Below are 18,838 nucleotides of genomic sequence, written 5' to 3'. Positions count from 1 at the left end.
ATTTTGGGCCTGCTTGCGCCGCTTCTCCATGGCGTCCGCGTTGTGCTAATCCAGTTGCTTTTGAGGTTCGGGTCTCCTCCAAGCCTTTGAGGCGCCTAGTGCACGCAGGGCGGCGGCGGGGGAGGCCGGAGCCCTAGTCGCGAGTCCCTTCTACCACCCGCTGGCAGAGCAGCCGCACCGACCTCCTCATCATGGCGACGGCCGGGCGGGGAAGCCGGGCCGTGCGTCGCGTGCGTGCCCTCTTCCTCCCCTCCCCCTCCTCGGCGGCGGCGGCGGCGGCAGAAGCGGCAGCGCTCGCCATTGCCGCTGGTGGCAGGAGGCTGCGAGGAGCCGGCGCGGTCGCAGTCTCCACGGCGCAGGCCCACGGTAGCGCAGCCGCTCTGAGGTGAGTGCCCTACCGCGCAATCTCCAGCTATTTCAGCCCCGGCGCAGCCGCAACACGCCGCCCGCCCGCCGGCCGGCCGGCCCGCCCCGCAGCCGGCACCCTGCCGCCCCCGGCTCCGGGCCTGGGCCCCCGCCGGATTCGGCCCGCCTCGGGCGGGGAGCCCCGGCCCGGCCCAGCCAAACCGCCACCCCGAGGATGCGCAGGCCGCACTAGGCCCCAGGCGTCCTGGCGGGCTGGGGAGGGAGGCGCTGCCCTCCCGAGAGCCCCAGGGTTCCGGCCTCCCCCGCCGCCTGGGGCTCTCGGGACCGCGGCCTCCTCCCCGCCGTGGAACCCGGGGCCCGGCCTTCCCGCGGCTCGGGAGCGGGAGGCGCGGGAGAGTGCGCCGGGCCCGGGAGCGGGAGGTGGGCGGGCTGCGCGGGACCGAAGCCGCGGCTCTTCGCTCGCCCCCTCGGCCCTTCCCGGCTCTCGTCCGCGGGCGGGCGGCGCGGCGGGGCCGGGCTGGGGCGCAGGAGCCGCTGTCTCCTGCGGGAAAGGAGGCTGGCTCTTTGGGCGACCTCCGAAGCTTCCCTCCTGCCGGGGTGGCGTGGGCTTGTTACCCAGGTAGACTGGGGGACGCTGGAATATGGCGCGTTGCCCACCTTCTTGCAAGTTAGGAGGCGGCCGGGGCGGCAGTTCGAGGAGGAGGGCGCAAAGTCCTTTTGTACGCAGAAATAAGGAGCGACATTGTGTTTTCTTCCCCGGCTGAGATGTGCCCGCGGAGGGGCCGCGGTTCTTCCTGTGCCTCGGGTGGTGGTCCCCTGGGTGGGGAAGAGGGGGAGTGGCACGCCCCTCCGAAGGAACCGAACCTTTTGCCACTGGAAAGACAGGGGCTCCGGGTTGGCCGTGTGCATGGTGTTTTCCCACATCCCCAGACCTTTTCGAGTTTGTCATTGTATGTTGTGCACTCCACCTTGCAATGATGTCTGCTGCCTCTCTCACCTGTTGTGTCGTGGCTGCTGGTCCCAAAGTTTCTGTAGTGCATTTGGCTGTTCCCACCAGAACTTGAAGTTGTTTAAAAATCTTAATATTTGGGGGGCTTCCAGTGATATCTGCTCCAACCAGTTGGAGGAGCTGTTGCCTGTTCTCCATTCTTCTCAAGCATTAGATTAGAATATATTAATTGCTTATTTTAGAGCTGGTGTCAGTCGTGCTGAATTCTTTCTGTGGTCAGCAAAATTCACATTTTCTTAAGTGTTCAGAGACCGTATATTGGGAAACGCATGAGGAGAAAGGTAGTGTGAGTGAGCCTGTCAGTTTGCACGGTGTTGGGCAGAGCTTATGTCCCGGGACATCTGTGCTCGCAGTCATCCTTTTTCCCATTCCATCTCAGCCTAGCCTTTTAAAAAATTCTTTCTCCCTTGGGCTTGACCAGTAAGTTATTGGAAAAGGGGGGCGTTGGAGTCTTGGAGATGCTGTTTGGGTATGTGTGTTTGATTCATTAGTATCCCGACTCCCTAAAACTGTGTTTGACAGTTCTTGACAGGTTACCCCATAAGACAGTGAAAATATGACTAGTTCTCTCGGTGCATCTGAGTGTAATTTCCTTATTTTATGAGTGCAAAAGGAGACATAATTATCACATGCAATATAGAATATTTACTCTTGGATTCTAAATTGTGTGCAGAATTTTTTTTTTCTTTTCATGGGACTTAGACAGTGGCTTTCAACAGGGCACATGACCAAAACAAAAAACAATCAGATTAAGAAAACTCTTTAATCTTTTGGCTCATCCTTACTTGAAGTCCTTTAATTCCATCACGCAATCTCAAACTCAACATAGAGGAGGGATATTGACTTTATGTTTAGTAGTCAGTGGTCATATATTGGAGGGAAAATGACTTGCTTAGTAGTCAGTTGTCATATTCTCATGTAGCAAAGAAAATTTCTTATCCCCAAGCCGGGAGTTTTTCTGGAAATAGTTGTTTTTCTTTTCTTTTTTTTTTTTGAGATGGAGTCTGTTTCCCAGGCTGGAGTGCGGTGGTTCAATCTCGGCTCACTGCAGCCTCTGCCTCCTGGGTTCAAGCGATTATCCTGCCCCAGACTCCTGAGTAGCTGGGATTACAGGTGTGGGCCACCATGCCTGGCTAATTTTTATATTTTTAGTAGAGGCAGTTTTCGCCATGTTGGCCAGGCAAGTCTCGAACTTCTGACCTAAGGTGATCTGCCGGCCTTGCCCCCCAAAGTGTTGGGATTACAGGCATGAGCCACTGCACCTGACCCAATAGTTTTCTTATAAAAAAATATATGTATGTGTGTGTGTCTGTGTATAATATATATACACAATTTTTTTTCTTTTTTTAAATTAGAGGTGGGGATCTTGGTATGTTGTCTAAGCTGGCCTTGAACTCCTGGGCTCAAGCAATGCTTCCGCCTCAGCCTCTCTAGTAGCTGAGACTGTAGGCAAGTGCCACCATGCTGGCAGTGGCTTTATAATAGGTTTTAAGGAAATGTAGCTCCTGTGTTTATAGAAGGAACTATAGAAGTAGGAGATAATGAGGGCCCTTGTCCAGATATAGAAGGGATTAAAGGAGAAAGGATTTCAGGTTTCCTTCTGAATTCCTGTGTATGTTGTTAGAACCCCAAATTGTAGGTTTTTTGTTTTATTAGACCATAATTAGGTACTTGTCTAATTTTGTTAAGGAACTGAAGGCCAACTTCCCATGATGTCAATACCTGAATTTACATTGCCTGCACACTGTAGATCCAACCAAATCTCTGGGTTGTCTTTAGAAGCATTTTATGTGAAAGAACCACAAATGAGTGACTTGTTTTAAGGGAAATTTAAGCTCCTGTGGTCTGGGATTAAATTTTTATGCCTTTTCTTGTATGCAATAAGGCATTCAGTAAATGTTGGGGAATAATAACGATGAACAGTAATTACTGAAATTAATTTTTTTTCATGAGTATTTTAAAAGGCATGCTGATTTTTTGATTTTTGAAGGGACTATGAACTGTCAGTCTTTAGAAACAGTCTGCAGTCCTACCTCAACAGGAAGTTAATGTATATACATTCAGCTTCTGTCAGATGTCTTTAGACAAGCCCAGTGCTTCATGCTGAAGCAGGCTTATTCATCCACACAGTGCTACTGTGAAAAATTGGAGGGTGAGGGGAGACTCCATGGGCTGTTGAATTTCACAAATGTCTACTTTAATGTCGAGAGTTTAGATGCACCCTTCCTGGGCCTGCAGTCATCCAGGAAATGGGATATCTGAATTTAGATGTTTGTGTGTGACTGTGTGTGATGCTTATTAACATGTATATATAGCGTATTTGGAAAATCAATCTTAAAATACCAATCTTTGATCTTGTAAAAAACATATCAGAAAATGTTTTAAAGGACATTTTCTTTCTGTTCTTTCATGTTTTCCTTGATAGCTAAAGCTAGTGTTTTCAGCCTGAGCTTACCCAAATATAATTTTCCATGAATGCTTAGTAAAATGGCAATGAAAAAGAAACCCACTTGTTACATTTTTTAGAAACATTTTATTTAGACCAAGTCCAATGTTTTTTGAGTCTCAGGATACATGTTAATTTTTTTGCCCTATGTATCATATATTTCCTTATTAACTAAAGGGTGGATTACCCACTTTCTTGGGTTTTGAGTTAGTACTTGTATCCATCAGTATTCTACTAAGGTAAACAGATTGGAAGATAAATAGTAAAAGGACGTGAAACAAATCAATTTCAGGTGTTTCCAGAAGATTAAAACCACATTGAGCTATTGGAAACTTTTAATCCTTGAGCAACAAGAATGCTTTGTTTGAAGTTATTTTAATGTAATATGGACAAAACTTGGGAAATGAATTTTTAACTGCTCAAGGAAAATAAGTGGATTGCTTGTACCTTAGTACACACATATATATATGTTTTTTTTCTCAAGTTCCTTTCAGGATTAGGCTAATGTATTTTTAACCCGACTTAATGCAGTGTAGTTAGCAAAACATCAGAAAGGCTTCATCATGTTCTTGTCTTTATGCCTAAAATGTTTTAAAATGTGAACATTTATGTGATACCAGGTAAACTTTCTCTGACCCAAAGAAGGGCTAGGAATACAACTTTACAGATATGTTCTAATATATTAGAAAACAATGGCTGGGCCTGGTGGTTCATGCTTATAATCCCAGCACTTTGGGAGGCCAATGCAGGAGGATTGCTTGAGACCAGGAATTCAAGACCAGCCTGGGCAACATAGCGAGACCCTGTCTTTACAGAATATTAAAAAAAAAAAAAAAACTAGCTGGGTATGGTGGCATATACTTGTAGTTTGAGCTATCAGGAGGCTGAGGCAGGAGGATCACTTGAGCTTAGGAGTTTAAGGTTGCAGTGAGCATAATCGTACCGTTGTGTTCTCGCTTGGGTGACAGACCCTGTCTCAACAAAAACACCTGATTGCTGTTAAGGCAGGCCTACCACATTTGGGATCTCTTGAGGCAAATCTGTATTGTATCTCTAAGAGCAGGCAGCAGTCACTTAGAAGATAATCTGACTGTAAGAAATGGTCTGCTGAATTCCAGATCTGGTATTCTGCCTTGCCCAATCACAACATGGTTTGTGTAAAGCTCCAACTGCTACTGAACCATCAGATAATTCTTGAGGAAGCCGTGTCTCGTAAGGAGGGGTGTGTGTGTGTGTGTGTGTGTGTGTGGGTGTGTGTGTGTTTGAGGGAGTGTGGTGGGGAGGAGAGGGGGAAAGAAAAGATGATACTAGGAAAAGAATATAGTTTTAATAGGTTGGGATGATCCCTGGAATTTTTTAGGGGAAATATTCTCAAAAGAAGCTATAAGAGCTACTTTTGTATGGGTTATCAGTTTGCTGATTTAGACTATTTCTTGTAATTGGATTGTTTTATATGTAAGCATAGTATTTCAATTCATGCATGCTGATTTCTGTGGTTACAAATGTGAAAAGTTTGGCTGGTAGCTTAAGTGGACATTTTCTTAAGAACTCTTGAAGTGGTGCCTTTTGGGATAAACTATGCCAAGCCATTTTCTGACTCTTCATGAAGAATGAGCTTTATATGCATATATATTAAGACTGTTTTTAAAAAGCATATATTTTACTGTTGGTAATTGTAAAGTCTTTGCTTTTTAGAACTTTAAGAGTCCGTTTTGTTGCTACTGCTGAATGCTAATGTGGTTAGGCTGGCAGCTAAACCTACAAAGAACAAGGGGAAGTGAGGAAATGTCCCTGTGAAACATTGCTTAAAGCTATTTGAGCAGTGGACTAGAAATGGGGAGTTGGGGACTAGGGGACCTGATTTTTGTTTTATGTTCAAAGGAGAGTGAAACATTCTCTCCGTTGGGAGATAACGTCCTTAAGTGTATTTTCACTTTGGAGTTTTGCCACTCATTCACCAAACAATGATTAAAGATACACCATATTCCGGGCATGTGCTAGGTGCTAGAGTAACAAGTATTGGGCCTTGTCGGGTAGGGCAGAAAGCTATGGGCTCAACCAGCTATGTTACAACTTCTAGAGAACCAAAATAGTGTAAAGAAAGAGTGGTGTGGGATTGTAGGAGGAGAGAGAAATTCTGGGGAGAGGAGAGTGATACACAGAGAAAGGTGAGCTTAGGGAAGACTTTTCATTTAAGGGAGTTTGAGTAGGACTTGGAAGGGTGAGTTTAGCTGCATTAACTGATGGAGAAGAGGGGGAGCTGAGAGGAAGGGCATCAGAAATCTGATTTGAGAATTAGCAAGTGGATTTTGCTCTACTTGGAGAATAGTGGACTGATAAGGTTGTGTCCTGATTGGGAAGAGTTTGTAATTGCATGCTTATGAGTGTGGACTTACTCTATAGGAATTTAGGGACTGTAAGAGATTTGAGTAGGACATCTACTCTGGTTTTTAAAAATATGACATGTGAAGGTTGGACTAGAGACCTGTGAGACTATTGAATTGTGGTGTTAAAAGACATGCATTCTGGAGATCATTTTTACTTCACAGTTGTCAGATTTGGGTTACAATTGAGTAAAGGGGAGTTAAAGATTGCAGTTTGGTTATTGGGTGATGATGATGCCTTTAAGATAGGGAATGTATAGGAAAAACAGGATTTGAGGAGGAAGGTAATAGAGTATGATTCCAGGTATGTTTAGATATCTGGGAATCAAGAAATGTCAAGTAAGTACCTGGATATTTGGGCTGGAGCTCAAGGGTGCATTGGGATCAATTAGGGGATTTGCGTTTATCAGTATAATGCCATATAGAAACTGCAGAAAGCCAGGCATGGTGGCTCACACCTGTAATCCTAACACTTATGAGGCCAAGGCAGACGATCACTTGAGGCCAGGGATTCAATACCAGCCTGGGCAACATAGTGGGACCCTGTCTCTATAAAAATGTAAAAATTTGTCAGGTATAGTGGTAGACCTGTGGTCCTGGCTACTCAGGAGGCTGAGGCTGGAGGATGACTTGAGCCCAGGAGTTTGAGGCTATAGCAAACTATAATAGGGCCATGCACTCCAGCCTGGCTGTCAAAGTAAGACCCTGTCTATAAGAAAGAAAAAAAAAAAGCAGCAGCAAATAGTACAGGTTGAGTATCTTTTATCCAAAATGCTTAGGACTAGAAATGTTTCAGAGTTTTGATTTTTTTGTTTGTTTGTTTTTACTTTGTAATATTGGTATACTCATAATGAGATACCCTGGGGATAGGGCCCAAATCTAAACTAGAAATTATTTTATGTTTCATATACATCTTACAACCCAAATGCAGTTTTATACACTATTTTAAATAATTTTGTGCATGAAACAAAGTTCTGATTCCATTCTGACTGTAATATGTCCCTGAGGTCAGGTGTGGAACTTTCCACTTGTGGCATCATGTCAACGCTCAGAAAGTTTCAGATTTTGGAGCATTTCAGATTTCAAATTTTTGGATTAGAAATGCTTAACCGTATCAAGAGTGAAGAAAAAAAAAATTAAGGGCAACCGTGGAGAGTATCTACATCTGAGAGTCAAGTAGAAGAATAGAAACCTATGAAGTAAATTGAACAGATAAGATTATAGGATTGAAGACACTGAAGAGAGGAATGAGTGAATCTTGACAGGGAAGTCAGCAGTGGGAAATACCAGAGTTCATTGGTTTGGAGGGCAATGCTGGAGGATTGCTTAAACTCAGCACCTCGAGACCAGCCTGAGTAAGTCATCTCTTCAAAAAAAAAAAAAAAAGATAATTTCATTGGATAAAAACTGGACTTGGCATTTAAGAGATAAAAAATTTTCTGAAAGTGTACTTATGTATGTATGTATTGTTTTTCTAGGAACCATGATAGTTTAGACAGAACAGATTGCCAGAGCATTACTAAATACAGGGGTAGGGTCTACAGAACCTAACTTCGTAGATGACCCATGCTTAGAAATAGGTCCTGTTCCTCACCATCTCTCATGGGAGTTGCAGCTTAAATGCTTTGGGAGATGACCCCCAACAACAAGGCTGCCTAAAAATCTCCATATATGTGTGTGTGTGTGTGTGTGTGTGTGTGTATATATATATATATATATATATATATATATATATATATAATTTTTTTGGCCTTTTTTATGTTGTCTTACATTCTGAGAATTGGAGATTTCATTTGAGTTGACAGTGTCTTAAAATACAAATTCCTCTGGCAGAGTTTTGAGGTTTCTGATATTAATATGTTAAGTATGAGGGTTTTTAACCTGGGGTTTTATGGTTCTGGGGCTCATGTATTTTTGTTATGTGACCCTGAATCCCTTAAAATTGTATGAAAAGTTATCTATGAGTGCCTGTGTGATTTTTTCTGGGGAGAGAGTCCACAGCATTTATTAGATTTTCAAGGGGGCTATTGACAGAAAAGTCAAGGGACTTTACTAAATGCTAATGATTAAATCAAGAGTTGGATGTGTTAGTTGGCTGAGATCAGTTATCTCAACAACTGGGATAGATCAAGGGAAAGAAGTCTTGAGTAGATGTCTCAGGTGAAGAACTTAGGAAAGATATGAGGAACTTCTTAGAGATGGGAGTAGGAGCACCAGAAGGAAGGTAGGAGGAGTGCCGAAGCAAAGCTTAACCAATTTCAGAATTTTGTCAAGTCTCTGGATTCCTTGTTTTTTTATACTCTAGGACTCACACTTAGTATATGTTTATTCATGCTCTGTAGTTACAGTAGGCTTTGTGGGGTAGGGGAATCAAATTACTATTGTTTTAAGGAGAAAGTATTTTAAAGAAAACAAATTGATGGATTGTGCTTGTTGGAAAACAATTTCTCTACCAAGCTGGCTCACCTGTCAAAATTCATTTTTTTTTTTTTTTTAAAGATGGGGTTTCACCATATTGGTCAGGCTGGTCTCAAACTCCTGACCTCAGGTGATCCGCCCACCTTAGCCTCCCAAAGTGCTGGGATTACAGGTGTGAGCCACCATGCCTGGCTAAAATTCATTTTTAAGTTAGGTTTTGCTTATGCTTTGGAAAAAATTTTAAATCCACAGATATTTCAATCTAGGTGATATGGGGCAAGACATTTATTTTTTCCTTGCTTAATTTTTCTGACCACGAAATGAAACTACTATTGATGCCTTTTGTAGTGTCTTTCTGAAATTATGATGATTATGGAATACTTTGAGATCTAAGATGATTTAATGCTAAGAAATTGCTGGCATTCACATTAAAAAGCCGTGAATAAAATTAAGAAATTGAAGCGCATTATGTGTTCACTAGATCTTACATGATTTCCAAAATATTTCATTCTGAAATTTAGGTAACTGGTAATTTTTACTTCCTTCTGCTAATCTTTGGATCTTTGAAATTAGGAGACAGTTTTGTCAGCTAGGCCCTAGTTTCTGGGCCAGTGATGTCCAAACTTCTGCTTGCCACCCTCAAAATAAATAATGCCACTTGGCATTGATTTGTGATTTTTCTGGGGAGAGGGTCTACAAGTTTGATTTATTTTACCAGTAGTCTTGGTAAATACAAAAACGATATGAATAAATATGTTAGATAATCTTAAAGTTGTGTTATGTGATTTGTAATTAGCTTATGTTTGTGGATGATCTTTACATTTACTAAATCTACAAAGAGGGCCCAAATAGAATACAGTAATTTGTCTTTTCCTTTGGGAACTTTTTTTGGTCCTTTCTTTCATTAAACAATTATGAAATAAAATTTTTGGTAACGGATCTTCCATGTAAAAATAGCCCACAAATCAAAGAACTAGCCAAGATTTGCTAAGAAAGAACACCATCATACAACTAGTCTCTTGACCCAAAACTAGCTGTACGAAGTCTAAAGAAGAGGTAATTCTGATCTATTACCAGAATTATGTGGTAATGTGGCTGAGTGCTAAAATTGTTGTCTTTAATTTTCGGCTCTATATTTTAAAAGTTTTTCTCCATTGAAATGTATTGATAGTGAAAAATTTAGAAGAAAAACACTCCACATTAGTGATTATCTTTGATCTACAAGCTTATAGGTGATTTTCATTTCCTTTCTTGTACCTTCCATTGTTTTTCAAGTTATCCTTAATAAAAATGCATTAGCTTGTATAAACAGAAGAAATAAATATAGGTAGTACAATTATGGCCCTAATGACTTCACTGTTAGATTTTGGATAGGCAAGTTACTTACCTTTACTGGGCCTTTTTCCCCGTTTGAAAAATGAGGAGGACAGAAATGAAATTTAAATTTTCTTCTAAATTAAAATTTCTTCCAAAATTGATTCTAAGTCGGTGTTACGTGTTAATAAATATATTTTCCTCTTAAAAAGCTATGTCATATGCGTTCATTGTAGAAATATAGAAGAAAAGTAAAAATCATAATTCTACAATACAAAGATATTTTAATATGTATGGCTTAGAATTTTTTTTTTTTTTTTTTGGAAACTGAGTCTTACTCTGTCGCCCAGCCCTGGAGTGCGGTGGTGTGATCTCAGCTCGTTGCAATCTCTGCCTCCCAGGTTCAAGCGATTCTCCCACGTCAGCCTCCCAAGTAGCTGGGATTACAGGTGCCTGTCACTATCCCTGGCTAATTTTTGTATTTTAGTAGAGACAGGGTTTCACCACATTAGCCAGGCTGGTTTCTAACTCCTAACCTTAGGTGATCTGCCGGCCGTCACCTCCCAAAGTGCTGGGTTTACAGGCTTGAGCCACTGAGCCCAGCCAGTTTAGATATTTTTCTAAGCACACATGGATATACACAATACATATTCACACTGTCAGTTTATTTTTACCTTGAAACATTCTTAATGAGACAGTTACAGATCCATTTGTTTTAGTGAAACATAAAAGATATTTTAAAATTTTCTCTCCTAATACATATTTGTTGAGGAAATGCTTACCGTTTAATGCTCTGTATGGTTTTGCTGAGGTAAGGGTAACTTGGAGTTCAGGTGTAAGGGCTTGCCCATGAAAGCTTGTTTAGTGCAGAATGAAAGCTAAATCCTGGGTTAACCTCAATTTTGTTCACCTATTAACTTGCTTTTTCTCCACTCTGCCATGATACTTCCTGAGCTAAGATTTCTATTTGCAGTATAGTTTCTGAAGTGAAGAACCTGTCTCAAAATAGCATTGGTCTTTTATTGACCCTGGGACCTTCTGAGTTGTTATTCCCATTGTCAGCACATGAAGTATTAGTAGCAGCAGTAGTATAGCATAGTAGTGTTAAAAATACCTGTTTGTTTTTAGCATCTGTAGGGAGTTCAAAAGATTTTGTATATATAAAATATATTCAAAATGCTGTATAATTCAATTCATACACTCAATGAAATATGTGATATATATAATTCTAATTCTGTGTAAAGAATAACTGGAACTTTCTCAAAGATATCTTTCTTAAAGATTTTATACAGTGGAATCCTGTCTAGAGCTAGTAGTATAACCCAATTTTCATGCCTAGCCATTTAATTCTGTTTTTAATCCCTTTGGTGGCTGTTTTATATATATGTATATATATATGTGTATATATATACACAAAATGGAAAGCAAATCTAGGGTAGTTTCTTAGTTACTGCCTTTGGTATCTAAAGTAACATCATTTTCCCTCAAGATACAGTAAAGCCTATAGAGATGACGATGACAAAAAAAGTCCAACTTATTCATTCTCTTCCCTTCTACTTTGAAAAATTAGGATCTTTTCCAAAAGAAGAACTTTTAGAATGTATGCTTGACAATTAAGATTCTTAAATCACTGTCTTTCAGACATCAAGGGAGGTGGAGAATCTGAGAATAAAAAGTACAAACTTTTTCTCTCTTAAACTTCTGTATCGGAAAGGTATGAAAGCAAGAGCTAATTCTCACTTGAGAATCTGCCACAGTGATTGCTTACATTCTGAAGAAATCCATTTTGTAGCCAAATGGTATTTTCCATCTAAGGATACAGAACCTGTGGATGTAGAGGCCCAACTGAAGGGGACATGAACATCTGTGAATTTTAATCCTCCCCGCCCCCTGCAAAGGATGACTAAGTCCATCAGATCTCTCAAACACAATTTCCTTGGGGAGGTTTTACCTGGTCTCCCTCTTTTTTTTGCATTTTTCCTTCATCATAGGTGGTCATTTATATAATTTTATGTAAGTTTGCATATTGCTTGATGTATGTCTGTCCCACCAGATTGTAAGCCTCGTTGAGAGTAGGTAACGTGCTTGTGTTCATTACCAAGCACAGGCCTGACACATAACAAGCAGTGTTTATTTGAATGATTGTAGAAACCTGGCAAAACTCATTTGTAATATTTTACCATATGCTTTTGTGGAACTATCTAATATTTTATTTGTTTATTTAATTTATTTATTTTTTTTGAGACAGAGTTTTGCTCTTACCCAGGCTGGAGTGCAATGGGGCGATCTCGGCTCACCGCAACCTCTGCCTCCTGGGTTCAGGCAGTTCTCCTGCGTCAGCCTCCTGAGTAACTGGGATTACAGGCACGCGCCACCATGCCCAGCTAATTTTTTGTATTTTTAGTAGAGACGGGGTTTCACCATGTTGATCAGGATGGTCTCGATCTCTTGACCTTGTGATCCACCCACCTCAGCCTCCCAAAGTGCCGGGATTACAGGCGTAAGACACCACACCCGGCCACTATCTAATATTTTATAATTTTAGGAACTCAGGGTGGGAAGAGATTCTAAATCATCTAAGACAGCTCTGCTTTCCAAAGTTGAAAGTCTTCAGTCTCTCCTTGAACACATTCAATGATAGGAAATGTAACCACCTACCAAAAGTCTGGTTAGTCTTTAAGATATTTTGATGGTTAGAAAATTTTTGTTAAGGCAGTGCTGTGGGGAAAAAAAAATTTCCAACTGAAATTTCTTTTTTTTTTTTTTTTTTTTTTGAGACAGTGTCTGTGTATTGCCCAGGAGGTTGCTCTCAAACTCCTGTGCTATAGGGATCCTCCTGCCTCAGCCTCCAAAGTGGTATCCCCAAAATTTTTACCTACTGATTTTACTCTTTTCTGTAGGGCTTGCAAAAGCAAGTATAGTTTTCATTTTCCTTATTGTCTGAGTTGTCCCTATTTTAGTTTACATATCCCTAGATCCTTCAATCTTGGGAAGGTAATAGGGAATGCTGGAGAGAGAGTTTGTGGACCGTATTCGTTTCCTGGGGCTGCCATAAAACCACAAACTTAGTGGTTTTAAGAGACAGAAATGTTTTCTCTCACAGTTCTGGAGTCCAGGAGTCTGGAATCAAGGTGTCCACAGGGCAGCACTCCCTCAGGAGGCTCTGGGGGAGAATCTTCTTTTTCTCTTCCAGCCTTTGGTGGCATTCCTTGACGTGTGGCTACATCACTCCAGTTTCTGCCTCCATGGTCACATTGTCTCCTCTCTGTGTAATCTCCAGCTGCTTCACTCTTAAAAGGACACTTGTCATTGGATTTAGGACCCACCTAGATAATTCAGGATGATCTCAGAATTCTTAGTTACATCTCTAAAGACCCATTCTTCAAATGAGGTAATATTCCCGGGTGCCAATGGTAAGCATGTGGACATACCTTTTTGGGAGCCACCATTCAGTCCACGATAGGACTCTGGGCTTAAATTCTATTAATGTCACTTACTAAGTTTGCAACCTTGAGCATGTTACTTAACCTTTCTGATTCTGAATCTTCTTAATTTATTTTTAAATTTATTACTTTTTTAGAAACAGACTAGCGCTGTCTCCCCAGTTGGAGTGCAGTGGTACAATCATGGCTCACTGTTGCCTTAAACTCCTGGGCTCAGGCAATCTTCCTGTCTTAGCGTCTCAAGTGTCTGAGACCATAGGTGTGTGTCACCATGCTGGGCTAATTTTTGTAGAGATAGGGTCTTCCTGTGTTGGCCAGGCTGGTCTCAAACACCTGGCCTCAAGTAATCCTCCCACCTTGGCCGCCCACAGCACTGGGATTACAGGCATGAGCTACCATCCCTGGTTGAATTGCCTTAATTTTAAGGCAGGGACAATAATGCCTTATTATTGATTTGTGAAGATATAAGGAAAATTCATATGAAATACTTGGCACATGGCAGCTAACTCATTCAATGTTGCCAGTGTTGCCTTCCACTTACCAAACTACTGTGACTATATTGCACTGCTCTCAGGATCCCTGAGTATCCTGTGTGGTATAGAACCCGGCACAAGTTGTAGGGCTGGTCTGATAAATACAGACTACAGTGGCTCTGATTTTATTGTGTTCTGGACACCATTTAGCCAACTGTGAGGTAGTCTAAGTTTGAATTAGGTTTATCTGTAGCCACGTCATACAGTTGCCTCATTAAAAACCGAGAATTGGTCAAAACCTCTAAATCTTTTTCATTGGTGATTGAACCTGTATTGGATAGTTAAGTGTTTAGATCCAAGGGTACCCTCTAACATATAACATTATGTGTTACAAGTGTTACATTAAGTCATACTGTCTGATGCATAGTAGGAGCTGAATGAATGCTGAATTTAATGTTGGTGGGTGACTTCAAGGAGCATTTGAACTTACCTGCTTTGGTGCTATTCAGATTTCTTAAATGCCATAATGAATACAAAAAAGGAAAGAAGTAGCAACCACACCAATTATATTGGGCAGATGGATGCATCTTGATTCTCCTTCTGTAATCAGGAAATCAGGTACTGCTTCAGGTAATCAATGGCTGATCACCTTCAGGTGATGGACACCTTGCTTTAGATGCTTCTGTCAAGTGTGAGATGTTTATCCATTGCTAAAGTAACAAATGTACATCTAATGATTTTCATATCTACTAGTATTTTTGGAATTTGCATTTGAGATAAAAGACTCGAGAAGTAGGCGAAATGGTATTTTAAAAATATTCAAACCTAACTAGGTTAGTATTGAATTGAGTAAGTACTATGTGCACATTGTTAAAAGGAATACAGTAAAAAGTGGATTTCCCAGTTTCCTTTCTGGAAACCACCACTACTACCAGTGTCTTGCATATTCTTCCAGGTAGGCTAAGTAGAAATTGTGTGTTTGTGTCCTTCCCTTTTTGAAAACACAAATGATAGCATATATGCATATGGTTCTCCAGAAAGTGCTTTTATTAATTAATTAAATAATTAATTTCTTTGAGGCAGGATCTCCCTCTGTTGCCCAGGCTGGAGTGCAGTGGCACAGTCTCAGTTCACTGCAGCCTCAGCCTCCCCTGTTCAATCCTCCCACCTTAGTCTACCTGGTAGCTGGGACTATAGGTGCATATCGTCATGCTTGGCCAATTTTATTTATTTATTTTTTTGGTAGATACAAGGCTTACCATCTTGCCCAGGCTGGTCTTAAACTCCTGAGGGCAAGCAGTCCTCCAAATTGTTGGGATTATAGGCATGATCCCCTGTGCCCAGCAAAAGTGCTTTTTTAAAAAAAGAATAATGGTTTGTATCCTGATCCTCAAGACCATTGTAGGGCTCCCAAGTTTTTTGTTCTGTAAATAGATAGGGCACCAAATTCCATAGCTTTCTGTTACTAATTTGATTGTATGGGGTGCATTTTCAAGGGAATTGACTGGATTATATAGTCTTTTGTGAAAGAATTGTCTTTATAGGCTGACTCAGTTTCTACCAGGGAAATAAAACTAATTTTAATTCAGGTCACTTATTTAGAAAGCAAGTAAAGAAAAACCCATCAATTGAAATTAGTTTAACACATTATCTTGATATTGCTTGTACCTTTTTCATGCTTGCTAAATGAATTACTCATTTTTATTATATTGACAGTAGAGCTAAATAAATTATTTCAAGAGCCTGGTAAGTAGCATAGGTCTAGTTTAGGAAGAGCTGGAATGCCCAGGAATAGTAGGGCTCTGGCAATCATCACGTTCTTCCTTGGATTATTATTTGTGTTTTTTTTCTCTCTTATACTCTAAGCCAGTGGTTCTTGATCTTTAGTCCCATGACCCTTTTACTCTCATTAAAATTATTGAGGACTCCCAATATAATAGCTTTTATTTCTGCAAGTTATAACTTTTGATACTCTGTTAGAAATTAAAACAGAAAATTTAAAAATATTTCTTAATTTCAAAAATAACCTTGTACATGTTAAAAAGTTAATATTTTAATTATGTTAATATTTTATAAAAAATAACTTTTTTAAAACAAAAAACAATTTAGTGAGAAACATGATATTTTACAGTTTTTGCAAATCTATTGAATGCCTGGCTTGAGAGAAGACAGCTGAAGTCTCATCTGCTTTTGTACTCAGTCTGCTGTAGTATGTTGCTTTGGTTAAAGTATAAAAAGAAGATCTGGTCTCATACCAAATATGTGGTTGAAAGAGTATTTTAAGAGCCTTTTCAGATAATTGTGGATATTCTTTGGTATATTAAAACTCAGCAGTGGTAGTTTCTTAAAGATGAGTTGCAATGTGAAATCTGAAATTATAACTGTACTCTTACATTAAAGCCTATTGGTTTGTCATGCTCTATGAATGGATCTTTTAACCCATCTGTAATTTTGTAACATCATCTATTGGTGATTTTGAGAATATTAATTCATCAAGTTTATGGAGATCTTCCAAATGTTGATACAAAAGTCACTTTCTTTATCATCACCACTAATCTCATCAGAAGAGGCTTTTAAGTAATGGAAAACTTTCAGGCTCACTGTAGCAGATACAAGTTTTCCAAAATTCTACTTATCACTTCAAATATCAAATTTCATCATTGGCAACAAATATTGTCAGTTATTTCCACTGAAGTAATAGGCCCACTTTTAAATTTTGAGAAAATGTCTGTCAAATACCAACGTCTGAAGAACAATATAGTCAATATAGTTTGTCAGCCACTCTTTTAAGTAAAAATGGTATTCCTGCTGAAAAAAGCAGCTAATTCAGCTTGCAACATAAAACAAGGCACACACACTTTTTTGTTGTTGTTGTTTTTGTTTTTTGTTAATGAGACGAAGTATCACCTTTGTCACCCAGGCTGCAATGCAGTGGTGTGATCACAGCTCGTTGCAACCTCCACCTCCTGGGTTCAAATGATTCTGCTGCCTCAGCCTCCTGAGTAGCTGGGATTACAGGCTCCCGCCACCATGCCCAGCTAATTTTTGTATTTTTAGTAGAGACGAGGTTTCACCATGTTGGCCAGGCTGGTCTCGAACTCCTGACCTCAGGTGATCTGCCTGCCTCAGCCTCCCAAAGTGCTGGGATTACAGGGGTGAGCCACCGCACCCAGCCCATACACATGCTTTTTGAAACAGCCATTACACTTCTGAATGCAACAGGAGTACTTTATGCATACTTTCCATTTGTTACACAGAAGAGTTAAAAAGACATGAACTTTGGGGAGAAGAGTCAATAAAATTAATATTCACTCTCATCAAGCACATTCTTAAATAAAATGGACATTTTTTTCTCCTTTTTACCATGAGCACATGAAGGCAAAGGATATAATGGCTATAGTATAGTTTGTGATGTTACCTTAAATTGTGCTAAGTGTCAGTAGGTTTACCCCACCATTGCTTTTGCGTCATAAGTGTAAATATAAATGCATTGAAAAAAGGCAAATAGCATTTTAGTTATTATGAAAATAATTTTGACCTCACTGATCACTTGATGAGTCTCAAGGACCCCCCCAGACTCCCATGGGTTACTTTGAGAACTACTGTTAAGCTATTTGAGGGTCAAACTAATCATCCTAATATCCCCTTTCAGTTCCTGGTCCAGAACTTTACACAGAAAAGGTGCACAAAGGATATTTGTTTAATGAATGTGGTATGCTGACATTTAAACAGGACAAAACTTGGTGAGTAAAATTAATGTAGGCAGTCTCCCATCCATCCAGGCCGTCTTGATCAGGCAGCTTTTCCATAGACATTTGTGAGACTAGAGTGACAAATGAAATGTATATGATATATACTTGGTAAATGCAAATGATGAAATAAAAGAACAAACCATAAGGCGATAGTACTTGCAGAGCTAACAGTCTGAGCCTTGCCTGGCTCCTATTAATGAGCCCTCTATTTTTTGTGTCTTTAAATTTGTAATGGTCTCTTAGAGGATCCTCAACTAGGATGGATCTGATCTGAAAAGCAAACATCCAATTTAAATTTCAATAGGTCTCTGCTTGTGCTTGATCTAGTAATGTCTTTTCAAAAGGGATTATAGAAGGTGACTGTTAAATCATTTTGATTTCTCATAGTGAGTTAAGAAATACATTTTGTTCCTCTTCTGCCTTCTAAATAATATGTTGGGCTTCTTTCTGTTTTGTTGTTGTGAGACGTCCGAGGAAACCTTTGTTTTCTATAAATCTTATATTCTTTGGATTTGAAGAGGTGGTTTTCTGAATAAGAAAGAGTCTGACTACACTGGGTAAATTGTCAGATTATTTTGTCCTCACAGAAATTAAAGTGTAAAATTGGGTGAAGGCATTGCTTTAAAACAGAGTATTTTTATTCTTTTAAAGAAGGTAGATTAATGAAAAGATTGATCAGTTCAAATACTTGGAATATTTAAACCAGTTTTATATTAACCTAAAAAATTATTTTTTAGACATTTTGAACTTTGACCTCCTTTTTTTCCTAAATTGATTTTAAATCAGTATCAAATGCTGAGGACCAATAAATGAAACACTCATATGTTGTTTTGAGCAAAATTTTTTATATTATGAAAATATTATAACTTTGAAGTTGATACTTAAAATACTTGAGCTGAAGTTTCTGCCTTTATGTGGGACATTTTCATGAGCTTTCTCATATCAGTTTGCTTACTTGCTTTTCATAAAGTTGAGTGAGACTATAACAAGAGACCCAGGGACATTTTAACATCTTTGATTATTTTTGAATCTCAGGAACTTGACTTAAAAAAAATTTTTGTTGGCCGGGCGCGGTGGCTCAAGCCTGTAATCCCAGCACTTTGGGAGGCCGAGGCGGGTGGATCACGAGGTCAAGAGATCGAGACCATCCTGGTCAACATGGTGAAACCCCGTCTCTACTAAAACTACAAAACATTAGCTGGGCATGGTGGCGCGTGCCTGTAATCCCAGCTA

At 40.1% G+C, this 18,838-nt stretch overlaps 1 protein-coding gene across 9 annotated transcripts in view; it reads left to right on the top strand.

The window, feature by feature from the left end:
* The first annotated feature begins 243 nt into the window (after window positions 1–243).
* Window positions 244–18,838, top strand: part of NRF1 (nuclear respiratory factor 1) — a 144,591-nt gene continuing 125,996 nt past the window's right edge. For 3 of the 9 annotated variants that reach the window (XM_017532572.2, XM_037740000.1, XM_037740011.1), the window contains exon 1: window positions 244–385. The gene's annotated coding sequence lies outside the window, so the exon portion shown is untranslated. Of the gene's footprint in view, window positions 386–801; window positions 1,277–17,505; window positions 17,597–18,838 lie in introns of those variants that run through there. The other 6 variants (XM_037740010.1, XM_037740004.1, XM_037740009.1 and 3 more) reach the window with 4 other exon arrangements.

This window comes from Cebus imitator, unplaced genomic scaffold (assembly GCF_001604975.1).
Source record: "Cebus imitator isolate Cc_AM_T3 unplaced genomic scaffold, Cebus_imitator-1.0 Scaffold77, whole genome shotgun sequence".
Taxonomy (NCBI): Eukaryota; Metazoa; Chordata; class Mammalia; order Primates; family Cebidae; genus Cebus; species Cebus imitator.
Note: the sequence above shows the minus strand (reverse complement) of the source record. Positions and strands in the feature narration are given on the sequence as shown.